General features: G+C 46.8%; 1 long non-coding RNA gene across 1 annotated transcript in view; it reads left to right on the forward strand.

Moving 5' to 3' along the window:
* The window catches only part of LOC120874532, a 12,591-nt gene extending 5,204 nt beyond the window's left edge, over positions 1-7,387 (forward strand). Inside the window, exons 2-3 of the long non-coding RNA XR_005723661.1 lie at positions 5,547-5,598; positions 6,531-7,387. This is a non-coding gene — a long non-coding RNA (uncharacterized LOC120874532). The remainder of the gene's footprint in view (positions 1-5,546; positions 5,599-6,530) is intronic.
* The last annotated feature ends 1,728 nt before the right edge of the window (positions 7,388-9,115 follow it).

A 9,115-nucleotide genomic window follows, 5' to 3' on the forward strand; every position in this document is an offset into this window, starting at 1 on the left:
AGGCAGAGGAACCAGAGATCAAATTGCCAACATCCGCTGGATCATGGAAAAAGCAAGAGAGTTCCAGAAAAACATCTATTTCTGCTTTATTGACTATGCCAAAGCCTTTGACAGTGTGGATCACAATAAACTATGGAAAATTCTTCAAGAGATGGGAATACTAGACCACCTGACCTGCCTCTTGAGAAACCTATATGCAGGTCAGGAAGCAACAGTTAGAACTGGACATGAAACAACAGACTGGTTCCAAATAGGAAAAGGAGTACATCGAGGCTGTATATTTTCACCCTGTTTATTTAACTTCTATGCAGAATACATCATGAGAAATGCTGGGCTGGAAGAAGCACAAGCTGGAATCAAGATTGCCGGGAGAAATATCAATAACCTCAGCTATGCAGATGACACCAGCCTTATGGCAGAAAGTGAAGAGAAACTCAAAAGCGTCTGGATGAAAGTGAAAGTGGAGAGTGAAAAAGTTGGCTTAAAGCTCAACATTCAGAAAACGAAGATCATGGCATCTGGTCCCATCACTTCATGGGAAATAGATGGGGAAACAGTGTCAGAGTTTATTTTGGGGGGCTCCAAAATCACGGCAGATGGTGACTGTAGCCATGAAATTAAAAGATGCTTACTCCTTGGAAGAAAAGTTATGACCAACCTAGAAAGCATATTGAAAAGCAGAGACATTACTTTGCCAACAAAGGTCCATCTAGTCAAGGCTATGGTTTTTCCAGTAGTCATGTATGGATGTGAGAGTTGGACTGTGAAGAAAGCTGAGCGCCGAAGAATTGATGCTTTTGAACTGCAGTGTTGGAGAAGACTCTTGAGAGTCCCTTGGACTGCAAGGAGATCCAACCAGTCCATTCTGAAAGAGATCAGCCCTGGGATTTCTTTGGAGGGAATGATGCTGAAGCTGAAACTCCAGGACTTTGGCCACCTGATGTGAAGAGTTGACTCATTGGAAAAGACTCTGCTGCTGGGAGGGTTTGGGGGCAGGAGGAGAAGGGGACGACCGAGGATGAGATGACTGGATGGCATCACCGACTGGATGGATGTGACTCTGAGTGAACTCCGGGAGTTGGTGATGGACAGGGAGGCCTGGCGTGCTTCGATTCATGGGGTCGCAAAGAGTCGGGCACGACTGAGTGAACTGAACTGAAATGAACTGATATATAGTACTTTGTTTCTGCTAATCCCAACTTCCTAATTTATACTCCCCCACCCTCTTTCCCCTTTAATAACCATAAGCCTGTGAATTTTCTATGTTTATTTTACTTTTAAATTTTTTGTTTATGGCTGTGCCTCACAACTTGCTAGATCTTAGTTCACTGACCAGGGATTGAATGCACGCCATTGGCAGTGAAAGCACGGAGTCCTAATTCTCTGGACCGCCAAGGAATTCCCAATTTGTGTCATATTTTAGATTCCACATATAAGTAATATCGTATGATATTTGTTTTCCTTTTTAAAAAAAATATTTATTAATTTATTTGTCCAGGTCTTGTGTGGCATGTGGGATCTTCGATCTTCGTTGTAACACGTAGGATCTAGTTCCCTGATGAGGGATCAAACCCAGGCCCCCTGCATTGGGAGTGGGGAGTCCTAGACACTGGACCACCAGGGAAGTCCCTGATATTTGTTTTTCTAACTTACTTAATATGATCATCCCTGGGTCTCTGCATGTTTCTGCAAATGGCATTATTTCATTCCTTTTTATGGCAGGGAAGTTGCAATAGCTTTATAGAACATAAATACCACTAACAATGAAACTCAACTGTATATGATTTGATTGACTTAAAAAAAATTATTCTGATTGTTGTGTGGAGCACAGTTTAGACCAAGAAGCAATTAGGAAGTTGGGAGACCAGCACACATGCAGTTTTAAAAGTCTCTACTAACTATGTTTAAAAGGTAAAAAGAAACAGATGAGATTAACTCTGTTTAACCTAATATATGCAAAATATTGGGCTTCCCAGGTGGCTCAGTGGTAAAGAATCCTCCTGCCAATGAAGGAGACACAAGAAATTCGGGTTCCATCCCTGGGTCAGGAAGATCCCCTGGAGTAGGAGGAATTCTTGCCTGGAAAATTCTATGGACAGAGGAGCCTGGTGGGTTACAGCCCATGGGGTCGCAAAGAGTTGGACACGACTGAGAGCACACACACACAGCACAATGCAAAATATTATTGTTTCAATATTTAATTAACATAAAAAAATTATCAGTGAGATATTTTGCATTCTTATTTTTCTCACACCAAGTCTTCAAAATCCAGTGTATTTTATACTTATTTTACACATCTCAGACTGGTTCAGCTGCATCTCATAGGCTTAATAGCCACATGCATCTTGTAGCTATTGTATGAGACAGTGCAGATATCAAACATTTATTCATTTATTCATTCAACCAAGCAAGATCTTGTTCCAGGCCTGGAAATACACAGAATGGAGTAAAGCCCAGTCTCTGTTCTCAAAGTGCACAGTCCAGCTAGGGAGGCTAATATAGTAGGTTGTGTTGAAGACTGCAAGACCAAGTGCTTTGCAAAGTCAGGGAGGAAGCACTCCAATGGAGAAAGCTTCAGAGAGGAGATAGACATTGAAGTTGGGGTTTGACAGATGTGTGACGGATCCCCAGGTGGAAGAAGTGGGGAAGGGCACTCACGCAGTGAAAACTGCTCCTGCAAAGTCCCAGAGAAGTGATGCCAAGAATCTCTGGGAAAATGCCAGCAGTTCTTCACAGGATATTAAATGGGAGGGTGCTGGTCAAGGAAAGACTGGTCTTCTGGACCAGTCTATGGCAAGTAGCACTGACCCTGTTTGGTGGTAGTGGGGAATGGTGAGGGTTTTAAGCTGAGCAATGTGACCAGATCTGTGCTTTAGACAGAGCATTCTGGCAGTGAGGAAGGGGCAGAGACTGGAGGCAGGAAGACCCATTAGGAAGGGAGCGGGCTCTAGGATGGATCCAGAGGGAAGAATTGAGAAGGGTCCAAGAGGAGGGAGGTCAAGGGTGGTCCAGAGTGTCCTGCACAGTAGGAGAGTACAGGCAAACCTTACCATGCCAGAGGCTGGTGGGGATTTTCTGATCCTCCAGAGTCCACCAAACGGCAGAGGGAGACCCAGGTTCGATCCCTGAGTCGGGGAGATACCCTGGAGAAGGAAATGGCAACCCACTCCAGTATTCTTCCCTGGAGAATTCCATGGACAGAGAAGCCTGGCGGGCTACAATTCATGGCACCACAGAGTCTGACACAACTGAGCAACTAGCACTTTGGCTTTCGCCTTGAGCATCACTGAAAGCCTAAGTTTATTAAGACGGAACTGGGTTTAAGTCTTGGACTGTACGGTTGTGTGGCCTCGTTCAAAGTACTTAATTTTTCCAACCACAAGATGGGATTGAATATAAGACCAGCCTCATGGGGCTGTTGTGAGGATGGACTGGCTTACTGCAGTTAGGTCACTTTGCATGGATCTTGGCACTTACTGACACTCGATACAAATGGAAGTGTTAGTATCTGCTGTCCTTTCAATGCCCTGGGCCTCCATTCCTTCACTCACAAAAATGAAATTGCCATTTCCCCCTTGCTATTAAAGGAATCAAGGAATAAATGAGATGATTGAATTGTATCTGACTTAAAACTAAAGGCAAATGTTCATCAAAAGATTAAATATAGGGTCACTCGCAATTATACCCCTAATATACCCAAGAGAAATGAAAAATATGTCCACACGAAAACCCATACACTAATGTCCATAGCATTCATACTCATAGCATGAATGTTCACTGTAGGCAAGAGTGGAAACAACCCATCAACTAATAGAGGGTTTCACTGATGGTCCAATGGCTAAGACTCTGTGCTCCCAGTGCAGGGGACCTGGGTTCAGTCCCTGGTCAGGGAACTAAATCCCACATGCCTCAGCCAAAGAGTTTACATGGCGCAATTAAGATCTGGTGCAGCCAAATAAGTAAATAAAAAAATTTTTTTAATATACAAAAAAAAAGAGCAATGAGGACAGGATCACTTAAACCAACAAACAGCAAAAAAGCTTTCAGCCAGGAAAAAAAATTCAGACGCGTAGAGAAGTGACAAGACGAGAATCATGAATCCCGATATACCCACCGTGTAGATTTATTCATTATTAACATGTTGCTACATCCGACCCTCCCAGGAAGTGGCAAGAGCTGTCATTAGCTGTCCTGCAGGGTATCTGCCTGTCTCACCCTTTCCTGGGGAGCATTCACTTTCTGCAGACCCCTCCCTCCTCCCTAACGCACCCAAACCTACCTTCTTCTCCACCTGCCACCGACCTCACACCTGAACTTCGAAGCCATCCGCCCTTTATTTTTAGTCCTGATTTTACCCTAACTGAGGCAGCTTGGATCCTAAAGGAACTCAGTCCTGAATATTCATCGGAAGGATAATTCTGAAGCTGATACTCCAATACTTTGGCAACCTCACGCGAAGAACTGACTCATTTGAAAAGACCCTGATGCTGAGAAAGATTGAAGGCAGAAGAAGGGGACAACAGAGGATGAGATGGTTGAATGGCATCACCAACTTGATGGACATGAGTTTGAGTAAGCTCTGGGAGTTGGTGATGGATAGGGAAGCCTGGTGTGCTTCAATCCATGGGTTTGCAAAGAGTTGGACACAGCTGAGCGACTGAACTGGAGTGAACTGGGGCAGCTAGAGTGCCTTAGGTCCAGCACGCCTTTGGCCAGCAGGTGCTTTCACCCCTGCCGTTAGGTCATCCTGCCTCTAGATGAACTCCTGTTGGCCTTCAACTGGGCGGCCCATGGGCTTCCAGATAACTTTCCTGTTTGCTTCCCAGGTTGTGCAGAAAATAGCCCATAGCGGGGAAAATCAGAGCGCCTCCATCCTCTCTGAACTAGCGCCCTCTGCTGGCAAAACGATGACACACGCGGGGAAGTGGCTTCCTCTGTGGCCTGTCCTTCCTGACTTGGAGCCTGCATTATAGAACAAGGGGGCCAGGGTAGTGTTTGGCCTTCTTTGTTTAGTTCTCTTAGGCCAGAGCTAAAATTGGGCCTGATTCTGACATTGAGACCGAAAGGAAAGGTGAACATCTTAAGTATGGAGCTTGATGCATTTTCACGAACCTCACTCAAGACACAGAGCGTGACCTCTTCTCCCCAGCAGGCTCCCTGTCCCCTTGTCCACTCACTGTCACCTCGCAGAAGGAAGCCACCAGCCAAGCTTCTATGAGTAAATTCATCTTGCCTGTTTTTGTCGGATAAGGCGATGGCACCCCACTCCAGTACTCTTGCCTGGAAAATCCCATGGACGGAGGAGCCTGGTAGGCTGCAGTCCATGGGGTCACTAAGAGTCAGACACGACTGAGTGACTTCACTTTCCCTTTTCACTTTCATGCATTGGAGAAGGAAATGGCAACCCACTCCAGTGTTCTTGCCTGGAGAATCCCAGGGACAGGGGAGCCTGGTGGGCTGCCGTCTATGGGGTCGCACAGAGTCGGACACGACTGAAGCGACTTAGCAGCAGCAGCAAGAACCTGTTTTTGCATCTTCTGTTACAGGTTGGAGGCAACTGGAGTGAACTGAGTACAGCTGTGTAATCTAACACTCCAGGTAAGGAGGGTTACCTGGAGGGTTCAGCTCATTGGAACAGAGCCTGAGCCCCTGTGGGTGCCTCTCTCCTCCCACAGTCCTCCGCGTCCTCACCACCGCGCCTCCACCCACCAGGCTGATGCACACTGGTTTGAAAGCCTCAAACACAATCTTGTGATCATTCTCAGAGACACAACTAACAGCACTGAGGACTTCCTTTGCACCAGGTACTTTGCACTAAGCTCTTTTGGCCACAACACACGGCTCGTGGGATCTTAGTTGCCTGACTAGGGATCGAACCTGGGCTCCCTGCATTGGAAGATCAGAGTCTTTTTTTTTTTTTTTAAGATGTATTTATTTTTTTGGTAAATTTTTTGGCTGTGGTGGGTCTTCATGCACAAAATTTCTCCAGTTTTGGTGAATGGGGGCTGCTGTTCGTTGCGGTGCTCAGGCTTCTTTTGTCGTGGAGCACAGGCTCTAGGCGTGCAGGCTGCAGCTTCCTGGCTCAGGAGTGCTGGCTGAGTAGTTGTGGCACACTGCTTTTGTTGCTTCACGGCATGTGGGTTCTTTCCAGACCAGGGATCGAACTGATGTCCCTTGCATTGCAAGGCGGATTCTTAGCCACCAGACCACCAGGAAAGTCCCCAGGCTAAGCTCTTTATGCACATTCCTCCCTCCATTCTCTCAAGGATCCTGTGCAAGTTTACCTAAGTTGAGCAGAGAGGTGGTGTGCTCAGAGTTTCGGAGCCAGTGGCCAGCAGAGCCAGCTCCTGTGGCTCTAGGCTGATCCCGCAGCACCCTTGCCGCCCTCCACAGGTAACGAGAGCCAGCACGAAGGGACGAGAGAGGAAGCCATCGGACGCAGGCCCACGCTTTGCACGGGACAGGAGGGGAACCCGCCACCCCTGCGGGATCCACACTGTTGGGTGATCGATTTGTTTGAATCGTTGCAGGTTCCCAGCCCTTTGACACAGATAAGAACAGGGTGCAGCATGATGGGCTTCCACAAACCAAGCATGCCAATGGGCCCACCTCCCAGCGACCTGACTTGCACTGCCTTCCAAGCATGAGGTCACCCTGGGGTCACCATGCTGCTGATTTGTAGCAGCAAAGATTAGCTTTCTTCCTTTCTGTAATTTTTATAGAAATGGATTCTTGTGGTATGAGCTCTTGACTGTGGCTTCTTTGGCTCAGTCTTGCACCTATGAGTCATCCATATTGCTCTACACCGTCGTCAGCGTTCATTCTCACAGTCATGTGATAGTCCATTGTGTGAACAGACCGAAGTTTGTCTGTTTTGCTGCTCATGGGCATCCAGGTAATTCCCAGGCGGGAATTTTTGGCTATTCTCATTGTGCTGTCACAAGCTTTCCAGTGCATGGCATGAGCATAATTCTGTCAGGTGCCCAGTGAGGGGGAGTGGCTGGGTCATAGGGTGCTCCTTTGTTCACCTTTGTAGATCCTGACACAAGGTTTCCCAAAGTCCTTCTGCCAGCATACACTCCCCCAGAGCATCAGGGTTCTGCTGGTCATATCCTCGAGAACGCTTGTTATTGCCAGACCTTCGAATCTAAATGCTAAAGATTCTAAATGGACACATGAATGATTTCAATGTTAACATCTATTTTGTTGCATTTCTGTCATTAATATGGCCCATGGGAGTTAACAGCTCTCTTTCACATGTCATCCGCTTTGCACCTGTCATCCAGTTTAGCAAGCACCCACCTGCCTACTCTGGTAGTGGGTATGCGTGTGTGCTCAGTTGTGTCCCACTCTTTGCCACCCTATGACTATACCCCATCACGCTCCTCTGTCCATGGAACTTCCCAGACAAGAATATGGAGCAAAGTGCCATTTCCCCCTCTAGGGGATCTTCCCGACCCAGGGATCGAACCCATATCTCTTATGTCTCTTGAACTGGCAGGCAAATTCTTTACCACTGGTGCTCTGGGCCTCAGTTTCTCTATCTGTTGAATAGCTAGCTGGCCATTTGTTGAAAACCATGCCAGGCATTTAATAAATACCATTTGACTCCTTTAGTAACCTTTCTTTTATATTGCCATTCCACTGCCCACCTCCAACCCCATCCACTGGACAGATGAGGAAACCAAGGCTCAAACCCACAGGGAAATTAAAGGCTCGCCTAAGTTCACCCGGCTGTCTGACTCCCTGCTTCATCCCCTGTGCTGATCCCAGGCTAGGACACAGAGAACAGGCCCTGGTGCAAGGAAGTGACTGCTCATTTTTATGACGAGGGAAGCTCACAGGGCAGATCTAGAATTCAGTCCTCTGATTGCCAACCTTCTGATCCAGTGGCTCCTCTATCACTCTGTGTCCCAGTCCCTCTCCTCCAGGGTTTGGTCTCTGGCAATGCAGAGAGATGGGAGAGGAAGAATAGAAGCCTAAAGAAGATAACAGCAAATTCCTGATGCTTGATTAAAGAGGACAAGAGCTGGTTTTACTTGAAGGAAGAAATGGCAACCCACTCCAGTACTCTTGCCTGGAGGATCCCATGGACGGAGGAGTCTGATAGACTACAAACTCAGTTCAGTTCAGTTCAGTTGCTCAGTCGTGTCCGACTCTTTGCGACCCCATGAATCGCAGCACGCCAGGCCTCCCTGTCCATCACCAACTCCCGGAGTTTACCCAAACTCATGTCCATCGAGTCGGTGATGCCATCCAGCCATCTCATTCTCTGTCGTCCCCTTCTCCTCCTGCCCCCAATCCCTCCCAGCATCAGAGTCTTTTCCAGTAAGTCAACTCTTCACATCAGGTGGCCAAAGTACTGGAGTTTCAGCTTCAGCATCATTCCTTCCAAAGAACACCCAGGACTGATCTCCTTCAGAATAGACTGGTTGGATCTCCTTGCAGTCCAACAGTCTTCTCCAACACCACAGTTCAAAAGCATCAATTCTTTGGCGCTCAGCTTTCTTCACAGTCCAACTCTCACATCCTTACATGACTGTTGGAAAAACCATAGCCTTGACTAGATGGACCTTTGTTGGCAAAGTAATGTCTCTGCTTTTCAATATGCTATCTAGGTTGGTTATAACTTTCCTTCCAAAGAGTAAGTATCTTTTAATTTCATAGCTGCAGTCACCGTCTGCAGTGATTTTGGAGCCCAAAAATATGAACTCTTGACACTGTTTCCACTGTTTCCCCATCTATTTCCCATGAAGTGATGGGACCAGATGCCATGATCTTCATTTTCTGAATGTTGAGCTTTAAGCCAACTTTTTCACTCTCCTCTTTCACTTTCATCAAGAGGCTTTTTAGTTTCTCTTCACTTTTCTGCCATAAGGGTGGTGTCATCTGCATATCTGAGGTTATTGATATTTCTCCCGGCAATCTTGATCCCAGCTTGTCCTTCTTTCAGCCCAGCGTTTCTCATGATGTACTCTGCATAGAAGTTAAATAAGCAGGGTGACAATATACAGCCTCAACGTACTCCTTTTCCTATTTGGAACCAGTCTGTTGTTCCATGTCCAGTTCTGTTGCTTCCTGACCTGCATATAGGTTTCTCAAGAGGCAGGTCAGG

This window comes from Oryx dammah, unplaced genomic scaffold (genome assembly GCF_014754425.2).
Source record: "Oryx dammah isolate SB20612 unplaced genomic scaffold, SCBI_Odam_1.1 HiC_scaffold_2, whole genome shotgun sequence".
NCBI lineage: Eukaryota > Metazoa > Chordata > Mammalia > Artiodactyla > Bovidae > Oryx > Oryx dammah.